This window comes from Arachis stenosperma, chromosome 9, assembly GCF_014773155.1.
Source record: "Arachis stenosperma cultivar V10309 chromosome 9, arast.V10309.gnm1.PFL2, whole genome shotgun sequence".
Taxonomy (NCBI): Eukaryota; Viridiplantae; Streptophyta; class Magnoliopsida; order Fabales; family Fabaceae; genus Arachis; species Arachis stenosperma.
The window spans coordinates 82,828,529-82,841,659 of NC_080385.1; the positions used below are offsets into that span (position 1 = coordinate 82,828,529).

At 39.2% G+C, this 13,131-nt stretch overlaps 1 non-coding gene across 1 annotated transcript; it reads left to right on the forward strand.

Annotated features, from left to right (window-relative positions):
• The first annotated feature begins 407 nt into the window (after nucleotides 1–407).
• LOC130952689 (small nucleolar RNA R71) lies at nucleotides 408–515 on the forward strand. The gene has a single exon (XR_009074866.1). It is a non-coding gene; the product is annotated as a small nucleolar RNA R71 (small nucleolar RNA).
• Nucleotides 516–13,131: the final 12,616 nt, after the last annotated feature.

Genomic DNA, 13,131 nt, shown 5'->3' on the forward strand with positions numbered 1-13,131 from the left:
GTGTTTCCATAGGGTTCTCCCATGTAGTTCACCTCTTCCATTGATGGGTTCTCAGGATCATAAGCTTCTTTTTCAGATGAAGCATCCTTAGTACTGCCTGGTGCAGCTTGCATTCCAGACAGACTTTGAGAGATCATATTGACTTGCTGAGTCAATAATTTGTTCTGAGCCAATATGGCATTCAGAGTATTAATCTCAAGAACTCTTTTCTTCTGATTCGTCCCATTGTTCATAGGATTCCTTTCAGAAGTGTACATGAATTGGTTATTTGCAACCATTTCAATGAGTTCTTGAGCTTCTGCATGCGTCTTCTTCAGATGAAGAGATCCTCCAGCAGAGCTATCCATTGACATCATGGACAGTTCAGACAGACCATCATAGAAGATACCTATGATGCTCTATTCAGAAAGCATGTCAGAAGGACACTTTCTGATCAATTGTTTGTATCTTTCCCAAGCTTCATAGAGGGATTCACCTTCCTTCTGTCTGAAGGTTTGGACTTCCACTCTAAGCTTACTCAATTTTTGAGGTGGAAAGAACTTTTCCAAGAAGGCATTGACTAGCTTTTCCCAAGAGTTCAGGCTTTCTTTAGGTTGTGAGTCCAACTATATCCTAGCTCTGTCTCTTACAGCAAAAGGGAATAGCGTAAGTCTGTAGACCTCAGGGTCAACCCCATTAGTCTTGACAATGTCACAGATTTGCAAGAATTCAGCTAAAAATTGATGAGGATCTTCCAATGGAAGTCCATGGAACTTGCAATTCTGTTGCATTAGAGAAACCAATTGAGGCTTAAGCTCAAAGTTGTTTGCTTCAATGGCAGGGATAGAGATGCTTCTCCCATAGAAGTTGGGAGTAGGTGCAGTAAAGTCACCCAGCACCTTCCTTGCATTGTTGGCATTGTTGTTGTTTTCGGCTGCCATGGGTTCTTCTTCTTTGAAGATTTCTGTTAAGTCCTCTACAGAGAGTTGTGCCTTAGCTTCTCTTAGCTTTCGCTTCAAGGTCTTTTCAGGTTCAGGGTCAGCCTCAACAAGAATGCTTTTGTCTTTGCTCCTGCTCATATGAAAGAGAAGAGAACAAGAAAATATGGAATCCTCTATGTCAAAGTATAGAGATTCCTTGAGGTGTCAGAGGAAAAGAAAAATATAAGGAAAAGGTAGAAAATTCGAACTTATCAAGGAAAGATAGAGTTCGAATTGTGCATTGAGGAGTAGTGTTAGTCCATAAATAGAAGGATGTGAGAAGAGGGGAAGAAATTTTTGAAAATAAATTAAAAAGATTTTAAAAACATTTTGAAAAAATGCTAATTGATTTTCGAAAACTTAAGAGTGGAAAAAGAAATCAAGTGATTTTTGAAAAAGATTTTGAAATTAGAAATCAAAAAGATATGATTGAAAACTATTTTGAAAAAGATGTGATTAAGAAGATATGATTGAAAAGTTATGGTTTTAAAAAGATGTGATTGAGAAGATATGATTTGAAAAACAATTTAAAAAGATTTGATTTTAAAAATTAATGACTTGGCTAACAAGAAAGATATGATTCAGACATTAAACCTTTCTCAACAGAAAAGGCAACATACTTGAAATGTTGAATCAAATCATTAATTGTTAGCAAGTATCTTAGAAAATAGAAAGAAATTGATTTTGAAAATATATGATTGAAAAGATATGATTTGAAAAAGATTTGATTTTGAAAAATTATGAAAACTTGAAAAAAAAATTGAATTAAAAACAGAATCTTCCCTCTTGTGCCATCCTGGTGTTAAACGCCCAGAATGGTATCCATTCTGGCATTTAACGCCCAAAACACTACCCTTTTTAGGCGTTAAACGCCCAGCCAGGTATCCTGGCTGGCGTTTAAACGCCAGTTTTCCTTCCTCACTGGGCGTTTTGAACGCCCACCTTTTTCTGTGTAATTCCTCTGCTGTATGTTCTGAATCTTCAATTCTCTGTATTATTGACTTGAAAAGACACAAATTAAATTTTTTTTCGAATTTTTTATGATGATGAATGCAACTAAAATCAAATAAACAATGCATACAAGACACCAAACTTAAAAGTTTGTATACTATTGACACTAACAAATTGAGAATGCATATGAGAAACAACAAAACACTCAAGACAAGAGAATTTAAAGATCAGAGCAAGGAAATCATCAACAACTTGAAGATCAATGAAGACACATGATTGAATTCGAAAAATGCATGCAATTGACACCAAACCTAAAATGAGACACTAGACTCAAACAAGAAACATAAAAATATTTTTGGTTTTTATGATTTTGTAATTTTTTTCGAAAATTAAGTGGAACAGAAAATAAAGATATCAAAATTCTTAATAAGAATTCTAGGAATCATGCAATGTTAGTCTAAAGCTTCAGTCTAAAGAAATTAGACATGGCTAGCCAAGCTTAAGCAGGACATTACATTCAAGAGCTAAATTGATGGGAATCAATCAGCTTTGGTGATGATAAGAACATCACCTTGAAACACTAGAATTCATTCTTAAGAACTCTGAAAAAAAAATACCTAAGCTAAGCAACAAGATGAAACCGTCAGTTGTCCAAACTCAAAACAATCCCCGACAACGGCGCCAAAAACTTGGTGCACGAAATTGTGATCATCAATGGCGCCATCAACATGGTACGCTCAATTGCAATCTCAACTTTTTATCACAACTTCGCACAACTAACCATCAAGTGCACTGGGTCGTCCAAGTAATAAACCTTACGCGAGTAAGGGTCGATCCCACGGAGATTGTTGGTATGAAGCAAGCTATGGTCATCTTGTAAATCTCAGTCAGGCAGATTCAAATGGTTATGGATGATTTATGAATAAAGCATAAAATAAAGATAGAGATACTTATGTAATTCATTGGTGAGAATTTCAGATAAGCGTATGGAGATACTTTGTCCCTTCCGTCTCTCTGCTTTCCTACTGTCTCCATCCAATCCTTCTTACTCCTTTCCATGGCAAGCTGTATGTTAGGCATCACCATTGTCAGTGGCTACAGTCCCGTCCTCTCAGTGAAAATATTCAACGCGCTCTGTCACAGCATGGCTATTCAGCTGTCGGTTCTCGATCATGTCGGAATAGAATCCAGTGATTCTTTTGCGTCTGTCACTAACGCCCCACAATCGCGAGTTTGAAGCTCATCACAGTCATTCAATCCTTGAATCCTACTCAGAATACCACAGACAAGGTTTAGACCTTCCGGATTCTCTTGAATGCCGCCATCAATTCTAGCTTATACCACGAAGATTCCGATTAAGGGATCCAAGAGATATCCGCTCAATCTAAGGTAGAACAGAGGTGGTTGTCAGGCACACGTTCATAGGTGAGAATGATGATGAGTGTCACAGATCATCACATTCATCAAGTTGAGGAACAAGTGATATCTTAGAACAAAAACAAGCTGAATTGAATAGAAGAACAATAGTAATTGCATTAATACTCGAGGTACAGCAGATCTCCACACCTTAATCTATGGTGTGTAGAAACTCCACCATTGAAAATACATAAGAACAAGGTCTAGGCATGGCCGTGAGGCCAGCCCCCAAAACGTGATCAAAAGATTCAAAGATCTAAAGATGATCAAAGATCCAAAGATGAAAATACAATAGCAAAAGGTCCTATTTGTAGAGAACTAGTAGCCTAAGGTTTACATAAATGAGTAAATGACATAAAAATCCACTTCCGGGCCCACTTGGTGTGTGATTGGGCTGAGCATTGAAGCTTCTATGTGTAGAGACTTTTCTTGGAGTTAAACGCCAGCTTTTGTGCCAGTTTGGGCGTTTAACTCCCATTCTTGTGCCAGTTTCGGCGTTTAACGCTGGGCAGTTTTGAGTTGATTTGGAACGCCGGTTTTGGCCATCAAAGCTCGGGCAAAGTATGGACTATTATACATTGATGAAAAGCCCAGGATGTCTACTTTCCAATGCAATTAAGAGCGCGCCAATTGGGCTTTTATAGCTCCAGAAAATTCACTTTGAGTGCAGGAAGATTAGAATCCAACAACATCTGCAGTCCTTTTCAGCCTCTGAATCAGATTTTTGCTCAGATCCCTCAATTTCAGCCAGAAAATACCTGAAATCACAGAAAAACACACAAACTCATAGTAAAGTCCAAAAAAGTGAATTTTAACTAAAAACTAATAAAAATACAATGAAAACTAACTAAAACATACTAAAAACATACTAAAAGCAATGCCAAAAAGCGTATAAATTATCCGCTCATCACACGCCTTCGACTTCAAGTGGCACGCCCCATGTAATTGGCCTCTTCCACCCTCTCTGGAAAGTTATACCAGTGTGCCACGCCTGCAGGTTGGCGTGCCACGCCCATGATCTTGTGTTGTTCCAGTAAGTGGCGTGCCACGCCTTGACCTTCAAGTGGCACGCCAAAGTGAGTTTTTGGGACTGGCGTGCCATGCCTTCGACACTAAGTTGCACGCCCAGATCTTGCTTATGATGTCTGGCGTGCCACGCCTGGTTGCTCAAGTGGCACGCCCATATATTTGTTCATTCTTCAAGCTTGGCGTCCCACGCATGGATCTTCAAGTGGCACGCCAAAGTGACTCTCTAACTTCTGGCGTGCCACGCCTTCGACTTCAAGTGGCACACCCATAATGGTTGATGGATCTGGTGTGCCACGCCCAGCCTGGCGTGTTACGCTCTTCTTGTGGTTCTCCTTTTTGCTCTCTGGAGTTTATTACGAGCGTGCCACGCCCAGTCCTTGGCATGCCACGCCCACATGCATGCTTGGTTCTCCCTTCTGGAATTTAGTACTGGCGTGCCACGCTTAGCTTCTGGTGTGCCACGCCAATACATTTTTGTGGCGTTTGTCCTCAAGTGACACGCCAGTTTCACACGCCCAGCTTCTTGCTTGTCTTCTTCCCATTTTTTATACCTTTTTTCACCTGCAATTCAGCACAACTCATCTTCAAAGTAGTGTACCATAATATTCATCAAATAATGCATGAATTGTACTGATCAAATGAGGTTTGTGCTCTTTTATGGTCTTTTTATGCAAGAAAGAAAGGTAGATGATATAAGTCATCAGCCACAGACATGCCAGGCATAGATCCCAAGTTAATGTGCCACAAGCTAGCAGTCTACCTGGGATCTCGGCTGGTACAATAGAGGCATAGAAAGCTGGGTCCAGTACGCTCTCAAGCTGTGGAAGAGAAAATACAAGCTCTACTAGAGGCAGGTTTCATAAGAGAAGTCAAATACCCACTATGGCTTGCTAACGTCGTCTTGGTGAAAAAATCAAACGGGAAGTGGCGAATGTGCACTGATGGTGAACAAAATTGTGATAATCAACAATGGCACCAAAAACATGATAGCGCTCTCAAACGTGAATCACACTTAGTCACAACTCCGCACAACTAACCTGCAAGTGCACTGGGTCATCCAAGTAATACCTTACATGAGTAAGGGTCGATCCCACGGAGATTATTGGTATGAAGCAAGCTATGGTCATCTTGTAAATCTCAGTTAGGCGGATAGTAAATGTTATGGAGTTTTTGAATAATAATAATAAATAAACAAAAAATAAAGATAGAGTTACTCATGTAATTCAATGGTGAGAATTTCAGATAAGTGTGTGAAGATGCTTGTCCTTGTTGAATCTCTGCTTTCCTACTGCCTTCCTTCAATCCTTCTTATTCCTTTCCATGGCAAGCTGTATGTAGGGTATCACCGTTGTCAATGGCTACATTCCATCCTTTCAATGAAAAAGGTCCAAATGCTCTGTCACGGCACAGCTAATCATCTGTCGGTTCTCGATCATGTTGGAATAGAATCCCTTGATTCTTTTGCGTTTGTCATCACGCCCAACAATCGCGAGTTTGAAGCTCGTCACAATCATTCAATCCCTGAATCCTACTTGGAATACCACAGACAAGGTTTAGACTTTCCGGATTCTCATGAATGCCGCCATTAATCTAGCTTATACCACAAAGATTCTGATTAAGGAATCCAAGAGATATGCGCCTGATCTAAAGTAGAACGGAAGTGGTTGTCAGTCACGCGTTCATAGGTGAGAATGATGATGAGTGTCACGGATCATCACATTCATCGTGTTGAAGTGCAATGAATATCTTAGAACAGGAATAGCTTAATTGAATAGAAAATAGTAGTAATAGCATTAAAACTTGAGGTACAGCAAAGCTCCACACCCTTAATCTATGGTGTGTAGAAACTCCACCGTTGAAAATACATAAGTGATGAAGGTCCAGGCATGGCCGAATGGCCAGCCCCCATGAACGTGATCAAAGGATCGTAAGGTAATCCAAAAGTAATCCAAAGATGTCTAATATAATAGTAAAATGTCTTATTTATACTAGACTAGCTACTAGGGTTTACAGAAGTAAGTAATTGATGCAGAAATCCACTTCTGGGGCCCACTTGGTGTGTGCTTGGGCTGAGCTTGAACTTTACACGAGCTGAGGCTTCTTTTGGAGTTGAATGTCAAGTTGTAACGTGTGTTTCGCGTTCAACTCTGGTTCGTGACGTGTTTCTGGCATTTGACTCTAGAGTGCAGCATGGAACTGGCGTTGAGCGCCAGTTTATGTCATCTAATCACGAATAAAGTATGGACTATTATATATTGTTGGAAAGCTCTGGATGTCTACTTTCCAACACCATTGAGAGAGCGCCATTTAGAGTTCTGTAGCTTCAGAAAATCTATTTCGAGTGAAGGGAGGTCAGATTCCAACAGCATCAGCAGTCCTTTGTCAGCCTCCTTATCAGAGTTTTGCTCAGGTCCCCAATTTCAGCCAGAAATTACCTGAAATCAAATAAAAACACACAAACTAATAGTAAAGTTCAGAAATGTGAATTTAGCATAAAAACTAATGAAAACATCCCTAAAAGTAGCTAGATTATACTAAAAACTATCTAAAAACAATGCCAAAAAGCGTATAAATTATCCGCTCATCACAACACCAAACTTAAATTGTTGCTTGTCCCCAAGGAACTGAAAATCAATTAGGATAAAAAAAAGAGAATATACTATAAATTCCAAAATATCAATGAATATTAATTCTAATTATATGAGTGGGACTTGTAGGTTTTTGCTTCTGAACAGTTTTGGCATCTCACTTTCTCCTTTGAAGTTTAGAATGATTGGCATCTATAGGAACTTAGAATTTCAGATAGTGTTATTGATTCTCCTAGTTAAGTTTGTTGATTCTTGAACACAACTACTTTTATGAGTCTTGGCCGTGGCCCTAAGCACTTTGTTTTCCAGTATTACCACCAGATACATAAATGCCACAGACACATAGCTGGGTGAACCTTTTCAGGTTGTGACTCGGCTTTGCTAAAGTCTCCAGTTAGAGGTGTCCAGAGTTCTTAAGCACACTCTTTTTGCTTTGGATCATGACTTTAACCACTCAGTCTCAAGTTTTTCACTTGGACCTGCATGCCACAAGCACATGGTTAGGGACAGCTTGATTTAGCCGCTTAGGCCTGGATTTATTTCCTTGGGCCCTTCTATCCATTGATGCTCAAAGCTTTGGATCCTTTGTACCTTTGCCTTTTGGTTTTAAGGGCTATTGGCTTTTTCTTCTTGCATTTTCTTTTTCTTTCTAAATCTTTTTTTTTCGCAAGCTTTTGCTTTTTCACTGCTTTTTGTTGCTTCAAGAATCAATTTCATGATTTTTCAGATTATCAATAGCATTTCTCTTTGTTCATCATTCTTTCAAGAGCCAACAATTTTAACATTCATAAACAACAAGATCAAAATTATGCACTGTTCAAGCATTCATTCAGAAAACAAAAGTATTGTCACCACATCAATATAATTAAACTAAATTCAAGGATAATTTCGAAATTTATGCACTTCTTGTTCTTTTGAATTAGAAACATTTTTCATTTAAGAGAGGTGAATGATTTATGGAATTATTCATAGCCTTAAGACATAGTTACTATATACTAATGATTATGAAGTAGAGACACAAAACATAAACACACATATATCATAGAAAACGAAAAACAGAAAAAAATAAGAACAAGGAATGAGTCCACCTTAGTGATGGTGGCGCTTTCTTCTTGAAGAATCAATGATGTTCTTGAGCTCTTCTATGTCTCTTCTTTGCCTTTGTTGCTCCTCCCTCATTGCTCTTTGATCTTTTCTAATTTCATGGAGAATGATGCAGTGCTCTTGATGTTCCACCCTTAATTGATCCATATTGTAACTCAAGTCTTCTAGAGAAGTGTTGAGTTATTCCCAATAGTTGTTGGGAGGAAAGTGCATCCCTTGAGGCATCTCCGGGATTTCTTGGTGATGAGCTTCCTTATTCGTCTCTTGGGTTCCATGAGTGGGCTCTCTTGTTTGCTCCATCCTTTTCTTAGTGATGGGCTTGTCCTCCTCAATGGGGATGTCTCCTTCTATGATGACTCCAGCTGAGTAACATAGATGGCAAATAAGATGAAGAAAAGCTAGCCTTGCCAACGTAGAGGGCTTTTCGGCTATTTTGTAGAATTCAAGGGAGATGACTTCATGAACTTCTACTTCCTCTCCATTCATGATGCTATGAATCATGATGGCCCAATCCATAGAAACTTCAGATCGGTTGCTAGTGGGGATGATGGAGCGTTGGATGAACTCCAGCCATCCTCTAGCCACAGGCTTGAGGTCCAATCTTCTTAATTGAACTGGCTTGCCTTTGCAGTCTCTTTTCCATTGAGCTCCTTCAACACATATGTCCATAAGGACTTGGTCCAACCTTTGATCAAAGTTGACCCTTCTTGTGTAGGGGTGTACATCTCCTTGCATCATGGGCAAGTTAAATGCCAACCTCACGTTTTTTGGACTAAAATCTAAGTATTTTTCCCGAACCATTGTAAGATAGTTCTTTGGATTCGGGTTCATACATTGATCATGGTTCCTAGTGATCCATGCATTGGCATAGAACTCTTGAACCATAAAAATTCTGACTTGTTGAATGGGGTTGGTCAGAACTTCCCAACTTCTTCTTTGGATCTCATGTCGGATCTCCGGGAACTCATTTTTCTTAAGCTTGAAAGGGACCTCGGGGGTCACCTTCTTCTTGGCCACAACATCATAGAAGTGGTCTTGATGGACTTTAGAGATGAATCTCTCCATCTCCCATGACTCGGAGGTGGAATCTTTTGTCTTCCCTTTCCCTTTTCTAGAGGTTTCTCCGACCTTAGGTTCCATTAATGGTTATGGAAAAACAAAAAGCTATGCTTTTACCACACCAAACATAAAATATTGCTCGCCCGCGAGCAAGAGAAGAAAGAATAGATGAAGAAGAAGAAGATATGGAGGAGAAGGAAAGAAGGTTGTGTTTCGGCCAAGGTGGAGAAGAGAGAGTTGTGTTGTGTGAAAATGAAGAAAAATGGAGGGGTATTTATAGTGGAGGGAGAGGGGTTAAGGTTCGGCCATATTGGGTGGGTTAGGTGGGAAAGTGATTTTGAATTTTGAAGGTAGGTAGAGTTTATGGGGAAGAGTGGGAGGATATGAGTGGTGAAGCGGGTAATTGGAAAGAGAGATTGAAGTGATTGGTAAAGGGTTTTTAGGGAAGAGTGTTTATGGGGAAGAGAGGATGAATGTGAAGAAGAGGAGAGAGGGTGAGTTGAGGTAGGTGGAGATCCTACGGGGTCCACAGATCCTGGGATGATCTTGTGGGGTCCACAGATCCTGAGGTGTCAAGGATTTACATCCCTGCACCAATTAGGCATGTAAAACGCCTTTGCATACAATTCTGGCGTTTAAACGCCGAAGTGATGCTTATTTTGGACGTTCAACGCCCAATTGCAGCATGTTTCAGGCGTTGAACGCCAGTTCCATGCTTGTTTTCGGCGTTCAGCGCCAGCTTTCCTCAGGGTATATTCCTGGCGTTCAAACGCCAGGATGATGCTTGTTTTTGGTGTTCAACGCCAGATCCATGTTCTGTTATGGCGTTGAACGCCAGTCAGAGGCTCCTTACTGGCGTTTGAACGCCAGTAAGTCCTTCCTCCAGGGTGTAATTTTTCTTCTGCTTGTTTTTTATTCTGTTTTTAATTTCAATATTTTTTTCGTGACTCCACATGATCATGAACCTAGTAAAACATAAAAGAACAATAAAAATAAAAATAAAATTAGATAAATAAAAATTAGGTTGCCTCCCAATAAGCGCTTCTTTAATGTCAATAGCTTGACAGTGGGCTCTCATAGAGCCTCACAGGTGATTAGGTCAATGTTGTAGACTCCCAACACCAAACTTAGAGTTTGGATGTGGGGATTCAACACCAAACTTAAAGTTTGGCTGTGGCCTCTCAACACCAAACTTAGAGTTTGATTGTGGGGGCTTTGTTTGACTCTGTACTGAGAGAAGCTTTTCATGCTTCCTCTCCATTGTTAAAGAAGAAGATCCTTGAACATTAAACACAAGGTAGTCTCCATTTAATTGAAGGACTAATTCTCCTCTGTTAACATCTATCACAGCTCCTGCTGTGGCTAGGAAAGGTCTTCCAAGGATGATGCATTCATCCTCCTCCTTCCTAGTGTCTAAGATTATGAAATCAGCAGGGATGTAAAGGCCTTTAACCTTTACCAACACGTCCTCTACCAATCCATAAGCTTGTCTTACTGACTTGTCTGCCAATTGTAATAAAAATATGGCAAGTTGTACCTCAATGATCCCCAGCTTCTCCATTACAGAGAGTGGCATAAGATTTATGCTTGACCCCAGGTCACACAGAGCCTTTTCAAAGGTCATGGTGCCTATGGTACAGGGTATTAAGAATTTGTCAGGATCTTGTCTCTTTTGAGGTAAGGTTTGCTGAACCCATGTATCTAGTTCACTGATGAGCAAGGGAGGTTCACCTTCCTAAGTCTCATTACCAAATAACTTGGCATTCAGCTTCATGATAGCCCCTAGATATTGAGAAACTTGCTCTCCAGTTACATCTTCATCCTCTTCAGAGGAAGAATAGTCTTCAGAGCTCATGAATGGCAGAAGAAGGTTTAGTGGGATCTCTATGGTCTCTATATGAGCCTCAGATTCCCTTGGGTCCTTAATAGGGAACTCCTTCTTGCTTGAGAGACGTCCCATGAGGTATTCCTCATTGGGATTCACGTCCTCTCCTTCCTCTCTAGGTTCGGCCATGTTGATTATATCAATGGCCTTGCACTCTCTTTTTGGATTCTTTTCAGTATTGCTTGGGAGAGTACTAGGAGGAGTTTCAGTGATTTTCTTACTCAGCTGGCCCACTTGTGCCTCCAGATTTCTGATGAAGGACCTTGTTTCACTCATGAAACTTAAAGTGGCCTTAGACAGATCAGAGACTAAATTTGCTAAGTTAGAGGTACTCTGTTCATAATTCTCGGTCTGTTGCTGAGAAGGTGATGGATAAGGCTTGATGTTGCTGAGCCTATTTCTTCCACCATTATTAAAGCCTTGTTGAGACTTTTGTTGATCCTTCCATGAGAAATTTGGATGATTTCTCCATGATGAATTATAGGTGTTTCCATAAGGTTCACCCATATAATTTACCTCTGCTATTACAGGGTTCTCAGGATTATAAGCTTCTTCTTCAGAAGATGCCTCTTTAGTACTGTTGGATGCATTTTGCCATCCATTCAGACTTTGAGAAATCATGTTGACTTGCTGAGTCAACATTTTGTTCTGAGCCAAAATGGCATTCAGAGCATCAATTTCAAGAACTCTCTTCCTTTGAAGTGTACATGAACTAGTTATTTGCAACCATGTCAATAAGTTCTAGAGCTTCTGCAGGCGTTTTCTTTAGGTGAATGGATCCACCTGCAGAATGGTCCAATGACATCTTAGAGAACTCAGATAGACCATAATAGAATATATCTATCATGGTCCATTCTGAAAACATGTCAGAAGAACATCTTTTGGTCATCTGTTTGTATCTTTCCCAAGCTCCATAGAGGGATTCACCATCTTTTTGTTTAAAGGTCTGAACATCCACTCTAAGCTTGCTCAACTTTTGAGGAGGAAAGAACTTAGCCAAGAAGGTCGTGACCAGCTTATCTCAGGAGTCCAGGCTATCTTTAGGTTGAGAGTCCAACCATGCTCTAGCTCTGTCTCTTACAGCAAAAGGGAAAAGCTTGAGCCTGTAGACTTCAGGATCTACTCTATTAGTCTTAACAGTCTCACAAATCTGCAAGAACTCAGTTAAAAACTGGTAGGGATCTTCTGATGGAAGTCCATGAAACTTGCAGTTCTGTTGTATTAGAGTAACTAATTGAGGCTTCAGCTCAAAATTGTTTGCTCCAATCGCAGGAATTGATATACTTCTTCCATCAAACTTGGAAGTAGGTGCAGTATAATCACCAAGCATCCTTCTTGCATTATTGTTGTTGGGTTCGGCTGCCATCTCCTTTTCTTGTTTGAAAATTTCAGCAAGGTTGTCTCTGGATTGTTGTAATTTAGCTTCTCTTAGTTTCCTCTTCAGAGTCCTTTCAGGTTCTGGATCAGCTTCAATAAGAATGCCTTTTTTCTTGTTCATGCTCATATGAAAGAGAAGAGAATAGAAAAAGAAGAGGAATCCTCTATGTCACAGTAAAGAGGTTCCTTATTATTAGTAGAAGAAGAAAGGGGATAAAGAAAGGAGAATCCAAACACAAGGGTGAGGATAAGGGCAGTGATTTGAGATGAAGAGAAGTGTTAGTAAATCAATGAATAAATAGAATAAGATGAGAGAGGGAGAAATTTTCGAAAATAAAAATAAGAAATAAAATTAAAATTAAAATTTAAAACAATTAATTAATTAAAAATAATTTTTGAAAAAGAGGGAGGTATTTTCGAAAATTAGAGAGAGAAAAGTTGTTAGGTGGTTTTGAAAAAGATAAGAAATAAACAAAAAGTCAAATAGTTAGTTGAAAAAGATTTAAAAGTCAAATTTGAAAAAATAAGAAGATAAGAAGATAAGAAGTTAGAAAAAAATATTTTAAAATCAAATTTTTGAAAAAAGATATGATATAAAAGATATGATTAAAAGGATATGGTTAGAAAAGATTTAATTTTTAAAATTAAAACTAATTACTTAACTAACAAGGAACTAAAAGATAACTTCTAGAATTTAAAGATTGAACCTTTCTTAACAAGAAAGTAACAAACTTCAAATTTTTGAACCAATCACATTACTTGT